Source organism: Myotis davidii, unplaced genomic scaffold (assembly GCF_000327345.1).
Source record: "Myotis davidii unplaced genomic scaffold, ASM32734v1 scaffold677, whole genome shotgun sequence".
In the NCBI taxonomy this organism is placed as follows: domain Eukaryota; kingdom Metazoa; phylum Chordata; class Mammalia; order Chiroptera; family Vespertilionidae; genus Myotis; species Myotis davidii.
Window position 1 is genome coordinate 181,075 of NW_006288363.1, and position 14,859 is coordinate 195,933.

General features: G+C 44.3%; 1 pseudogene across 1 annotated transcript; it reads right to left on the reverse strand.

The window, feature by feature from the left end:
• Positions 1-955: 955 nt before the first annotated feature.
• Positions 956-12,409, reverse strand: LOC102751322 (annotated as a pseudogene). Its single transcript, XR_001513270.1, has 2 exons — positions 12,348-12,409; positions 956-1,586 (listed from the first exon to the last, which is right to left on the reverse strand). The product of XR_001513270.1 is annotated as an E3 ubiquitin-protein ligase Mdm2 pseudogene (transcript).
• Between the last annotated feature and the right edge of the window lie 2,450 nt (positions 12,410-14,859).

Below are 14,859 nucleotides of genomic sequence, written 5' to 3' on the forward strand. Positions count from 1 at the left end.
TTCTCCCAAACAGAAGTGCTGGCAGAGGCCATGGTTTCTTTTCAGAGCCTTTCCCACTAGAGCTGGCAGGCAAGCACCATATCTGAGTCTCCATCAATCTGGCTATAACTGTTCACCCTGCCCTGGTGATCTCTGAGACTATGCCCCACCAACTTTTAGGCCCACCCAAGCTGTTTTCAGTGGCTTTCCTCTGCTAATGGCCTGTCTTTCAGACTCTCCTAAAATCTCTCAAGCAAGCAGCACCTGGCCTCCGCATGCCCTGTACCTCTCTATAAGTGGCCCCTGACCCAGCAGTAATGGCTGTGCCCCGTGGTTCACAGCTTGGCCTTTCCTAGGCACCTCCAAGGCCAGCACAAGTGGCAGCCATCTGTGATCACTTTGTGGTTCATCCTGGGTGTGCCTAGGCAGAACATAAGTGGTGGCTGACCTTGGCTTACACTTCCAGGTGGACAGTTTCAGACTACCTCCACAAGCAGCACACTGAAGGGGCAGACTCAGTGGGAACCAGAGCCCCACTGAAATAAGTCTCTGCATAGCTGATCCTCCACAGTGGTTACAGCCAGTCCTTGCAGCTGATAATGGGGATAGATTCCTTCCATTGACATGCCAATAGAAATTGAGGCTCAACTATAACAGGAGGATTACACAGACCACAGGGGGCAGGTGGTAGTGGGACACCTGGAGTGTCCAGCTCAGGTGAACGGCAAGATTATGCCACTGAGCCCTACAGGACATCTATTATATTAGGCCACTCTACCAAGCCCAGGAGATAGCAGCTCTGCCTAATAATACATAGAAACAAACACAGGGGGGCTGCCAAAATAAGGAGACAAAGAAATATGTCCCAAATGAAAAAGCACAACAAAACTCCAGAAAAAGAACTAGACAAAATGGAGACAAGCAATCTGCTAGATGCAGAGTTTAAAACACTAGTTATTATAAAGATGCTCCATCTTTAAGTTAGCACAATCATTTGAATTGGTTGTCTACACACTGGACAGGGCTTATTTCTTTTTTTTAGCTTTTTTGCACATGTAAAGCATGCCATAAGATGTCCTGTTTTGCCATGGACAATGCAACCATTTTTAGGTCGGCCTTGGCAAATCACACAAGGTTCGATGGCATTATTGGGAAAATTAGAATCCACACATTCTTTGTCTTGTGTTTCTTCCCTCTCATACTCTCTGACATCTTCTTGGCTGCTATAAATGATGCTACCAGAAGTCGATGGCTGAGAATAGTCCTCACTTTCTTGGGATAAGGAGGCTTGTGTGATCTTTTCATCATTTTCCTCAACACATGATTCTTGGGAATCACTCACTGTACTTTTTTTACAATCAGGGACATCAAAGCCCTCTTCTACTTGTGTTGGGTTTTCTAGTTTGGTTTTCTCAGGCATGCTTCCTTTTTCTTTCCCTTTGTCTTCAGGAAGCCAATTCTCACGAAGGGCCCAACATCTGTTGCAATGTGATGGCCGGGGAGGATTCATTTCATTGCACGAAGTACACTTCCAATAATCAGCTAAGGAAATTTCAGGATCATCTTCAAATGAGTCTGTATCACTCTCCCCTGCATGGTACACAGAACTTAGGGGAAGAGTAGATGAACTTAGAAAGAACTTCAACAGCATAAAAAAGGACATGGAAATCCTAAAAAAGAACCAGTCAAAAGTGAAGGATACACTAAATTAAATGAAGGATCATTTACAGGGAGTCAACAGTAGAGTAAATGAAGCTGAGAGTCAAAACAGCGATTTGGAATAAAGCAAAAATACCCAATCAAAACAGAACGAAAAAAAATCCAAAAAATGAGGATAGTGTAAGGAGTCTCTGGGACAGCTTCAAGTGTACCAACATTTGCATCATTGTGGTGCTAGAAGGAGAAGAGAGGGAACAAGAATGGAAAACTTATTTGAAAAAATAATGACAGAACATTTTCCTAACCTGGTGAAGGAAATAGATCTAAAAGTCCAGGAAGTACAGAGAGTCCCAAAGAAGATGAACCAGAAGAGGCCCACACCAGGACACATAATCAAAATGCAAAAGGTTAAAGACAAAGAGAGATTCTTAAAAGCAGCAAGAGAAAAACAGTTAGTTACCTACAAGGAGCTGCCATAAGAATGTCAGTTGATTTCTCAACAGAAACTTTGCAGGTCAGAAGGGAGTGGCAAGAAATATTCAAAGTAACGAAAAGCAAGGACTACAAGAAAGATTACTCTACCCAGCAAAGCTATCATTTAGAATTGAAGGTCAGATAAAGAGCTTCACAGACAAGAAAAAGCTAAAGGAGTTCATCACCACCAAACCAGTATTACATGAAATGTTAAAGGGTTTTTTTGAAGAAGAAGAAGGAAGAGGAAGAGGAGGAAGGGGGTGGGTAAGAGTGGGGGAGAAGAAGAAAAAAGATAGAAAACATGAACAATAAAATGGCAATAAATACATTATCTATCAATGATTGGATCTAAACAAAAAAATAAATGAACAAGCAGAACAGAAGCAGACTCATAGATACTGAGAACATTTTGATGGTTTCCAGATGGAAGGGGTGTTGGGGGGTTGGGTGAAAAAATGAAGGGATTAAGAAGTACAAATGGGTAGTGATATTATAGTCATGGGATGTAAAATACAGCACAGGGACTATAATCAGTAATATTCTAATAACTGTATGGTGTCAGATGGTGATCTAACATATAAGATTTCTAATCACTGGGTTGTACAGCTGAAATTAATATAATATTGTATGTCAATTATAATTGAAAAATTAAAAATGATTTAAAAAAAAACAAGAAAGAAGAGGAAGAGACACCAGGAGTGCATGAGCACAGAGAAAGGCTGTATAAGACATAGCGAGAAGTGGTTGTTTGCAAGCCAGGAAGAGAGGCCTCACCAGAAAACCCTTCCTGCTGGCATCTTAGATTTCCAGTCTCTAAAACTGTGAGAAAATAAATTTCTGCTATTAAAGAAGAAAAAAAAAATCCTTCAGTTATAGCAGCCCAGAGAGCACAAGAGGGTTTTCTATGTTATGAATTCTGTGTCCTGGGCCATTTTCTCTTCAGAATAAGGATCCTGTTCAGAATCAGAAGGAGGCTGGTGGTGTGCAGGGTTGGTGGTTATACATCAAGACCTATGATATATGAGCTGTAATTTTCCCCATCTTAATGTGTTTATTATTTAAACTAGGGGCCCAGTGCACAAAGTCATGTACCTTGAAAGAACTGTGGGCCGTGAGGCTGCGGTGGGCACAGAGCAGGTCTCAGCCTATCCTCCGCACCTGGCCCAGCCCCTCCCGCTGCAGCCTCTGGTCCCCTGTCTGCCTGCAGCCCTGCTCCCACCACCAGCTCCCACTGCTGACAGTGCCGGCCCCATTTGCACCCGCTGATGACACGGAGTGATTGGGGCTGGTGCCAGCAGCGGGTGCGAGTGGGGCCAGCGCCATCAGCACATGGGAGCGGCAGTTGCTGTCTCAATTGCCCCTCAGGAGCAGGGGGAGGTAGAGAAGCCCTCAGGGGCTATTGGGGCCGGCAGCTGCTGCTTGCACCCGCTGATGGCGCTGAGCATCAGGACTGGTGCTGGGTGCCAGCAGCAGGTTAGAGCGGCAGCTCTGGTGCTGGCTGCGGGTGTGAGGGGGCAGGCGCCGACAGTGGGTGCGAGCAATGGCTCTGGCGCCAGCAGTGGGTGTGAGCGGGGTTGTCACTGACAGCAGATGTGAGAGGTGGCTGCCAGCCCCGATCACCCATCAGGAGCAGGGGTAGGTAGAGAAGCCCTGAGGGGTGATCGGGATCAGCAGCTGAGCAATTAGGGATCAGCAGCTGAGCTGGGCGCCGGCATTGGGTATGAGCCCGGCTGATGTGAGCAGCAGGTGCAGGCCGCGGGTGGGATCACAGTGCGGGAGCAAAGAATTTTCAGTAATCACCAGAGGCTCGCTCCAATGACAGTGACTGGAGCCCTGCCTTGGTCTGGCGCCCCTGCTCACCTGCTCCACCACCCCACTGTGGCCAACGCCTGCTGCTGATGCCCACCATGTTCTGTGCCCGCCCCCTCCTTGTTTGTTTGTTCTGCCGTTCAGTCTATTTGCATATTAGGCTTATAAATACATAATGGCTCATTACTTAACAGAATTTCAAAGACTTTCTGAAGCCAACCACCTTCTCTTTTCCAACTTTGGAGACCTGTCTAACTTTGGGTAGATGTGGCTTCTTTCCAATCCACCTGGCCACCAACCCAGAAACTATGCTTGGAAAGGCTCCCCAATAATTCCTCTGGAAAAATTTTGAAATATCTTAGTCAATGCCTATCCCACACAGACCTGTACCTCATAAGGTGTTTTACCAGGCCCCTGAATTCTGTGTCTACCTGCTTTCCTCCACCTGTTCCATCAGTGATCTTTATTCAGCCAGCTGTCACTAAAAAGATAATTTGATACAGAAACTCACACCAGGTTGTGAGTAATTGTCACATCTCCCTAGGGAGGCACTCACAACTAATTTTAATTATAGCATTATAAGGGAGTGACTATAAACACAGGACATTGAATTCAGATATCCTGGATTCAAATTCTGGCTAGATAATTTGCTACTTGGGGCAAGTAATTTAATTATTTCTGTGCCTTGGTTGTCTCATTAGTAAAATTATGATAATAATAGAATCTATCTCAGAATGCAAGGATTAAGTGAGATGACATGCATAAAATGCTCAGAACAGCGTTTAATGCATAGTGAGTGCTAATGAATGCAAGCTATTTTCCAATTTTAGAAATTTTTTTCTGATTATGGAAAAATTAGAAAGTAAAAAAATAGAGGAAATAAAAAATCATAAGCCATCCATTTTGATGCATTCTCTTTTAGTCTTTTATTTGTGTGTGTGTATATATACACACACACACACACACACACACACACACACACACACACATATATATCTTTTAAATTAAAATTAGGATAGCACCATGCATGCTACTTGTACTTGCCATTTTCCTTTCCCATAGCCTTAATTATTCTTAAACTGCAATCTTTTTAATGGATCCAAACTATTCTGTTGTGTGGCTGGACCATAATAAAATCAACTAATTTCAGACCTGAAGCTCAGTTCTCAATTTTCACCATTACAAATACTATACAATGAATGTCTTTATGTCTGTTGGATGATATCCTGCTTATAAATTCCAAAGCGAACAGTTATGAAGGTAAGGGTCATGAGACTGTTAAGACTTGGTGCATGAGAATGACACCTATAGAGACATCCCCTTTTTTATAAAATATATTTTTATTGATTTCAGAGAGGAAGACCCTTTGAAACCTGGACAAGCCCTGGCCATGTGGCTCAGTTGGTTGGAGAGTCTTTCCATACACTGAAAAGTCTCAGGCTTGATTCCTAGTCAGGGCACATGCTTAGGCTGCAGGTTCGAGTCCTGGCCTGGTCATGACCTGGCTATGATGCATGCAGGAGGCAAGTGATGAATGTTTTTCTCACACATCGCTGTTTCTCTCTTTTTTAAAAAATATATTTTTATTGATTTCAGAGAGGAAGAGAGAGATAGAAACATCAATGATGGGAGAGAATCATCGATGGCTGCCTCCTGCACGCCCCCTACTGAGGATCGAGCCTGCAACCCCAAGCATGTGCCCTTGACCAGGATTGAACCCAGGACCCTTCAGTCCACAGGCCGACACACTATCCACTGAGCCAAAGTGGCCAGGGCCAATGTTTCTCTCTCTCTCTCTCTCTCTCTCTCTCTCTCCCCCTTACCCTCTCTCTAAAAATCAATGAATATGTCCTCAGGTGAGGATTAAACAACAACAACAACAAGAAAATAAAACCAAAATCAAACTTGTTTTTGTTTCAGTAAGAACATAGTCTGGTTTTGAATACTGGTGTTCCTGATGCCACTCAGATCACCCATGTCCTCTGCCTACTGTCCATCAGTGGTGCACCAAGTTATTCAGACTGGAAGGTTCTGGCCTTTCTCAGTCTACAAAGCCAAGACACTATACTAGTACTTGGCATAGTGCCAGGGTCCTGTGGCTGCTTTTTGGATTCTTGGTTGGTTACCTGGTTGACTGGTTAGCATTTACCTCGTAAGATATTTGATTGTGGGAAGCCCCTTCAACTTGCTTAGCTATGATCTTCATCACCAGAATTTTCTGAAAATGTGCTTTGCATTTTCCTCCTCATCCTGGATTTCTGCGGTTAGGATCTCAGTTAGTGAAGCCCAGCAGAAAAGGTGATGACTCTCTAACCATGTGACTTTGCACAAGTTTCCACAATTTTCCCAGGCCTCAGTTTCTTTACCTGTGAGCAAGGTGACTGGCCTGGCCGCCATCGACAGTCAGTTTCAGCTCTCAGGCTTGAGATCTCCATGAATTTCCTGGTGGCTCTCAGTGGGCTGTTAACCATTGGCTTTATGAAGTAGATAAAAGCGCACATTCTTTTGTTTATAGACAGAGGTAACCCTTTTGAAACTCTCATTTGGAAGCCAAAGGTCTTAGTCACCAGGTTAGGAAGTCTCAGACAAGGCAGCTGATGTTGCCCATTTGAAGACATGTCATCAACTCTGTGGATTTTCCTCATAACAGTCCCTCAAGCAGAAGGCTCTAAATACAGTAGCCCCCGGCCTTGTTCAGTGCCCCCAGTGGGCTACATGGTCCTATCAGGTTCTACCTGCCTGTCTGGTTTCTTCACCACCTTCCCCAGGAAGAGGTTCTCAGACTTCAAGCCTCTGATCCACAGCCACGCACCTGGATAAACTTCAGCCAAGTGAAGAGAGACGTTTTGTGCCTCCAACTGCCTTTAAAGCATAATTGATGTGCATTACGAGCCATCTGATGTCCAACCCAATCTTTCTTTCACCAGGCCTACCAAGGAAGGCTAGTGCAGGGAAGACACCCATAATCCTTCCTCTTTAGTGTATCCCAGTTATTCCAAAGGAAAGGATAGTGTTTTCCCTTTTGCTCCTCTAATTGCAGCAGCTGTTGCCCAGCCTCATCTGCATTAAGCTAAATATTATGTCTTTGTAACGTTTTTGATCTTCATTAATTATAGCTCAGGAAAGCTGACAAAAGCAACCTGTCTCTTTAATATAAACAAGATTAATTGCACGGTTCCTGCAGAAAATGAACTACCAGTAGTTTAAGAAAAAATGTTTGTCTTGAAGCAGCCTTTGGATGAAAAAAAAAAAAGAAAGAAAACTGTTAGAGGAAGTGCTGGAGCTGCCAAGTTACTGTGCCCGTGAGCCTCGCCCTCATTATCAAACCAAGCAAATGCCTGTACCCATGCACTTTCATCCTCCTCCAGGCTCAAGGAAAAGAAAGGCAGGATAAAAAAAAAAGCACCTTTGTACAAAGAAGTGTCTCTGAAGTCTGGAATGTACGCTGGCTGTTTGAAGACAAGATTTATACCTGACACCTTTCCTTAAGCTCATTGTTGAGACTCGTCTGTTTTCAAATCAACCGCAGACTAGCTGCTTGAAGTACTTCATCTTATAACGACCACATAATCTAAGATAAATACACAGGGGATTGCTATCACTTTCATTAACAACCATGAAATAGTCCTTCCTTCAGCAGGTAAAACAAAATAAAAACAGGCAAATGCACTTAGTGGGCTGAGGTTAAAAGGTTGGTGGAGGAGGGTTTGCTTGGGCAGAAGGCAGGGGGCAGAGGGCAGGAGGGCAGGAGGGCAGCTAGAGGGCATCACACAGCCTCCCTCCTTCTCCAGGACAGCTCACTTAGAAATGGGAAGGCCAGATGTTGGGCTCTGGTTTCTCCTAGTGCTCCCCCTACAGATAAGTGGCTGAAATCTAGTCCTCAGGCCTCTGCAGTTTCAGCTCTCAGGCTTGAGATCTCCATGAATTTCCTGGTGGCTCTCAGTGGGCTGTTAACCATTGGCTTTATGAAGTAGATAAAAGCGCACATTCTTTTGTTTATAGACAGAGGCCTAAACGCCCAACAGTGAGGCTTCTGATAGCTTGAGATGCTGTGACCGTAAGGCCAACCAGAAAGATCAACCGAGAGAGTGAGCACTTCAGGCCCATGGCTGGATGAGAAAAGACACTAGGTTTGGGGCAGGATGATGACACAGTTTGCAAGAGAATCGAAGGGCTATAGCCATGTAGTGAAATACCGTCCTCCTGTGAAGTAGCCTCTGAGGCTGGTGGAGAGGCAATTGGAATTGGCACACACAGAGAATGGGACACTCCTCTCAAGGTCATGCTTAGGAAATGGGCAAGTCAGAGAATAATTTGTGTCAACATCTAGTTCACTGTGGCTTCTCATGAATTCCTGCCTCCGAGAACGTGTTGGGAGGATGCCTAATGAGGTGTGTAAGGAGGTGGGAGTGACTCAGGGGAAGCAAAGGCTTCAGTGAAGCCAACAAGGTAAAGTGTGGGCAGAGGGGCCAATGATGCTCATGTAGCCTTGGTTCTGAGCCTAGGAGACTCACATAGCCTGGTAGGCACAATAGAAGGTGGCCTGGAGTTGGCAATTTGCTTTCCCAGGGAGCAAGACATATGGAAAGGAAGTTGAAGTTTCCCAATGTTTGTGATGCAGAGGATATAATGGGCCAGATGCCTGGAGGTGAGTCTAAAAAATGGAAATCAAACTGCTTGTTAGAGAGTGTTGGAAAAGAGTCCAGGAAGGTGGGGACGGAGGAGGGGCGAGCCAATGCTGATGGAGGAAGGAGTGAGCCAATGTTGGCTTGGAGAAGTTAAAGTGTCATGTTCCCAGGCCAGGAGAGACTGCCACATGGAGTTCACCATGCTCTGGTCCATTCTGGAGTCCTCATGGATTTTTCATGAACAAAATACTGCTTTGTTTTTTTGTGATGTTCAAATGCTGTGACAAAGGACTCAAGTTGTAAGGTTTCCAAGAGACAATGGTTCCCATGGCAGTCACCCGGCTGAGGAGGGGGTTGGGCCCCACACACCATTGGGGCCTTCAGCCAGGCCAGCGCCTGGATGTAGGGTGTGCTCTGAGAACTTAGGGCTGGGTGCTCAGCAAATGGCTGCTGAGGCCATGGGCAGTTGTGAGAAGTCAGCCTTACAGAAAGGGCTGGACTGAGGTTTTCCTGTGAGTGTGTCTGCATGACTAGAGCCAAGTGTTTGCTGCTTATTCAGCAGCTTGACACAAAACACTTACGAAAATGAACAAGTTGTGTCTTCTGAGACATTAACTGTTCCACAGGTGTGTCACCCTGGAACTGGAGCCTCCTTTTACAACACTTACACATGCCCATGAGCACATGCATATCTATCTGAAATAGGAGATTCATAAAACATGACATTTTCTACTCTAGCCCATGCTATACAGGGCTATACTGTGTTTTCCACTCCATCAAAAACTGCTAGTCTTGAGCCATAAATTGATTTCGCAATATACTAATGGGAGGCAACTGGCAATTTGAGGAAACACTTCCTCCAGGGAGGAAGGATGGGTGCCCCTAACTACCAGCCAGGATCGCAGGCAGCTCGTAGCTCATGGAGGATCTGATAGAGTGCCAACAGACCAGAGTCAGGTGGGTGAGCTATCCTCCTGGCTTGGCCTGGGCATCTTAGGCAATCACGGGGTCTCTCCGGGTACAGTTTCTCATATGAGAAATGAGAGCATTATAGTCAACAATTCCACAAGGTTCTGTGATTTCAGGAGCTGACTTGACATTTTCCTAGGAGACTAAACAAAACACAGGTGCTCAGAACCTTAGAGTTTTAGTGGAGAATGGGCTGAGTTCACAAGGTGATCTTGATGGTGAGTGCCTTTATGGAGCAAAGCACCCCTCTAAAACACTAGATCTCAGAAATTTTTAAAACCAGACCATCAAGTATGAGTATTTTCTAGAACTTCTGGAAGGGAGGGAGCATGAGGAACCAGTACACAATTCTGTCTCCACTGCCCTCTCACCAAACAAACAAACAAACAAACAAAAAAAAATGGATGGTGACCTCATTATTTAGCTTCAGAAAAATTATGAATTTTTTTCATAATTTTCTGACTGTAAAAACAGTATATACTAATTGTAGGAAGTTTTCAAATATATAAAAGTATAAAGAAGAAACTTTAAAAGTTGCTGTAGCCCAGTTGGTATGACTCAGAGGTTGAATGTTGACCTATAAAACAGGAGGTCAGGGTTCGATCCCCAGTCAGGGCACATGCCCAGGTTGCAGGCTTGATCCCCAGTGGGGGGCATGCAGGAGGCAGCCAATCAGTGATTCTCTCTCATCACTGATGTTTCTACTCTCTCTCCCTCTTCCTTCTCTGAAATCAATAAAAATGTATTTTAAAAATTACCGTAGTCCTATCATTCAGAAACATTATTGACATTTTGATATATTTCCTTCTATTATATATTTGGTATATACACTTTTGTATCCTGTTTTGTTTAATAACTTTATAAACACCTTCCTTTGTCAAGAAATATTCTTCAGGAACATGGCTACAAAGTAGTCTACCATATGGATGTACCATGAGTATTTAATCCATTCTCTAGGATTGGACATTCAAGTTTATTTCAATGTCTTTCAATATTATAATTAACTAGAGGCCCAGTGGCGATTGAAATCGCACACGAGGAGGCGCCCTGTGGGCCGCAGTGGGAGTCAGGCCGGACTGGCACCGCAGGAGGCTGGGACCTGTGCCTGACTTCCGCCCCAGGCCTCCCAACCCCCCTGCCTGTTTCCACTCCGGGCCACCGGAGCTGCCGTGCTGGCTTGGGCAGGCCCCCATCTCTGTCTCCGTCTTCACTCCGGGCCTCACCTGCGTGCTCAACCTCCTCCTGTTCAGTCGTCCTGTTATGGTGTCCCGGCCTAATTTGCATATTACCTCTTTATATATTAAGATATCACAATGTATTTAAATTACACAGTGTAAGGCACTCTAACTCTTCCCTTAGGATAAATTCCTAGTGGCAGAATTGTTGGGTCAAAGATCCACCAGATGCAGAAGAGCTGGGCCACCTGGCAGTCCCTCCCTCAAGTGCCTCTCCTGGCTGGCATGGGGCAGATTCCACAGAACTGCCATCACTTTGGAATCCTGTTGGCTCCTGACTAAATTTTGGAGTCCCAGAGAGAAAAATGAACATGATTTGTAATGAAAGAATAAAGATGGAACTGCTTTTTTGGTTATGGAAATTCTAAAACACATAGATACTTCTATTAAATGACTGTTCATTGGCAGAAGGTGCTATAATTGTTTTCTTTTCTGAAGCTCTGTAGTCAAAGTGAACTCAATTTCTTGCAAGGGGCCCTGGGCTCAACTCAGCTTTAGGTGGGTGGCAAGGATTTACAGGGCCCCATGGAGAGGGTCAGAAATGAAGCCAGTCTTTTGACCTGCTGCGGCACCTCTGTAGCCGGAGTGTTGGGCCATGGCTACACAGGAGTGGCCCAGTGCTGGAAGGACAAAGGAAGTAAAACTTTCTTTTCCAACCTGATACTTGCAAGAAAACCCCAGCTGGGTTCAGGGAAACCAAGGAGGGAGTTGCAGTCACAAGATGAGTCCTGAGTCCTGATGTTTTTTCCCAGAGTAAAACAGTTTGGATAAAATCTGGGAGAGATTTTGTCTCTCCTTGTGTAGACCCTGTTTGTTAATCGCAGAAGGGAAACCTACAAAGAAATGCAAGTGGGAAAATGAAGTCTGTCACGGGCCAGGGTGTGGGACACTCCCCGGGCACCCCTGCCTGGCATTTCAGGGAGCAGGGATGGTGCTGCCTACGCTTTCACTCTGGCAAGTCACTCACGTTTCACCACATTAACTGAAGTTCCTCTCATGAAATCTCATGAAATAGCTGGGCTTTGTTGTGCCAGTCTTACAGGTAAAGACGTCAAGGATTAAAGAGGTTAGATCAGGGGTCCTCAAACTACAGCCCGCGGGCCACATGCAAACACAAATATTGTATTTGTTCCCGTTTTGTTTTTTTACTTCAAAATAAGATATGTGCAGTGTGCGTAGGAATTTGTTCATAGATTTTTTAAAACTATAGTCCGGCCCTCCAACAGTCTGAGGGACAGTGAACTGGCCCCCTGTTTAAAAAGTTTGAGGACCCCTGGGTTAGATCAGTTGTCTAAGTTCACACAACCAATAAATGATGAGAAAGGTACTCCAACCAAGAGCTTCCCACCCAAGGCTAACATTCTCCCAGCGCCCATCATGCCACATGATGCTAGCTAGCACACACACTTCTCAAGCCAAACACACTGCCATTTGGTCCACGAGACTGACCAGACTCCCACGGAAAGAAAAGCATAAATTAAAAGATCCTTGCTCTTTAATAGCTATGTTAAGATGACAAGTAATACTAGTGTTGTTCTAGGATAACCAAAGACAGGCACACAGAGATGGAAAGAGTTTGCCCATTGTACCTTACCTCTCGCTAGTAATTTCAACAGCAATAGTCCAGTGAACGGAATAAACCCTGTGGCCCTGCATGTTGGTAAAGATCAATTGTTGTCACCGACAAGGCGGTGTCCAGGCCTTACAGAGGCCACAGCTGGCTGTGCTTCCCAGCTTCAGTCATGAGCTGTGTGCAAATCTAGTAACAGAGATGCCTGACAGTTTTGGCAAACTGCATCCCAAAGTTTATACTGTGCATTCTTACTTGAAATTCTGGGCAAATGTAAAATGGCTGCTATAAGCATAGAGATCTTTATGAACTCCACATCTAGTGAAATTAAAATTCATGGGAACAATAAGAAAAAAAAATTCAATTTGCTTTAAAGGCAATTTGCAATCTGGTACCGAGATACCCAGAACAGACATTAACTTTAATATGATTTGATTTTTAAGAAATACAAAGAACACTTAAAAATAATTAACCTTTTTGTTTTGAGATAATTATAGGTCTACTTGCAACTGTCAGAAATAATATAGAAAGATCTCACGTTCCCTTTACCCCAGTGGTCTCATCTTGCAAAATTAGAGTGAGATATCTCCCACACAATCAGTGTCTACTGTCACAGTCGGGATGCAAAACAGTCACGAGAGGATTTCAGCAGAAGAATAAGCCTGGGCCTTTTCTGAATGTTATGACTGATCTGGGGCAATTCTCAGGCTTGGGGTCTCATGGTAATGCCTGGCCCTGACCTGCAACCTGCAAATCAGGGGCCCTTGCAGGTTTGAACTCTGGTCAATGCTCCCATTCTCTGGAAAGATGTAAAAAGAAGGAAGGCAGTGGGAGTTGGTAGAAAAGATGTCCACACCCTGGGACTAATGATGAACCAGGCAGCAAGAAGCGTCCAGCCCAGCTCCAGTGCTGGCCAGCCCTGCACTTGATTTCTGGTCATTTTCTGAGCCTTAAGATTAGGTGGCTGAGCCAGGTGCTGTCCAATATAATGGTCCATATCCACGTGAAGCTGCTGAGCACTTCAAACATGGCTAGTGTGACTGAGGAGCTGAGGTTTTTTTTAATATTAATAAACTTTAATTAATGTAAATGTAAAGACACATATGACTAGTGGCAACTACAGTAGACTGAAGATGGTCTTTCAGATACCTTCCATCTCTCAAATGTTCTAGAGCCAGAAGCATGCCCCAGGCCATGTGATTTCTAGACCAAATCACAGTCCTTTTGTTTTACACCACAGCTCAACAACAGCAACCCCACACATTCAACTGTGACAAAAAGGAATTAAGTCCTGGAGCTGTCCATGCTTCCCGGCACTGAATACGAAACCCAAAATGTGGGCAATAAAAGTTCTTATTCTAACTAAGAGAAAAACCATGGTAACCAGTATCTGAAATGAGGATAATTTTTTGACAGCTAAGAGACTCCCACTTAAAGATCCAGATTTCTGTGAGCAAAATGGAACAGCAAATAGCAAACCAATTCTAAGGGAAAAGTGCTGAAGATAAATCCATATGAGAGCTTAGAAAATCATAGCTTTGCCGCTGCTTGTGTTAGTGAAACTCACTGCTCACTCAGTGATGGCCAGCCCCACAGGTAGGCTTCCGCCAAGGGACCCAGTCCTTCTTCATCAAATGAGGCTCCAGACAACTACAGGTACATCACATTTGGAAGAAATTCCACCAACCATGTAGTATGACAAAGACATACTTAACTGCACATTTAGAATAAAAAATAATTTGTGCATTCTAATTAAATCCTATAAATTTAGCTTAATATTAAAAAATATTTTTAATAACCTAAGGCTCTTTATGTTCAATAACACAACCTACCTATTTTACACTCACTTCCTAAAAACTTACTCTTACTTAACATTCCCTCAAACATTTAAAAATTGTTCCACTAAATCAGAAAATGTGTGTTTGTGTGTATGGGGAGGGAGGTCTGAGACCCAAGGTCATAGTTATATCTCTTCATGATTATAAATGTCCCAGTTGTTCCCAGGTATAGGTGTTCTAGTGAGAGAAAGAAATTGCACCCTGGCCAGATAGCTCGGTTGGAGCGTTGTTCCAATAAACCAAGGTTGCAGGTTCGAACTCTGGTCAGGCGACATACAAGAATAGACCAATGAATGCATAAATGAGTGGGACAACAAATCTACTTTTCTCCCTCTTGTCCTCTCTCTCTAAAATCAATTAAAAATAAGAAATTGCAAACACAGGAAGGTCCTCAGAAGGCTTTCACCTGCAAGGATTTTCTCCTCCAGAGCGTCAAAGGCTTTAGAGGATTTGGGTATTTTCCCCTTACCTTTGGGAGTCTGTGCATGTCTTTCATTCTCCTTCAGTGACTGCTGCAGTTGAGAGTCTCCTTTGGCCTTCCCTGGGTTTATGGTAATTGAATGTTTGATGTAGGAGAGGTGTGGCTCTCCGTGCACTATTGGCAAGTGAAGAGAAGGAGGCCTGAGGTTTGATCACATCGCAGATGAAATTCAATATTGGAGCCTTTCATGTCTCACAGCCCACTCCCCTACCCCTCC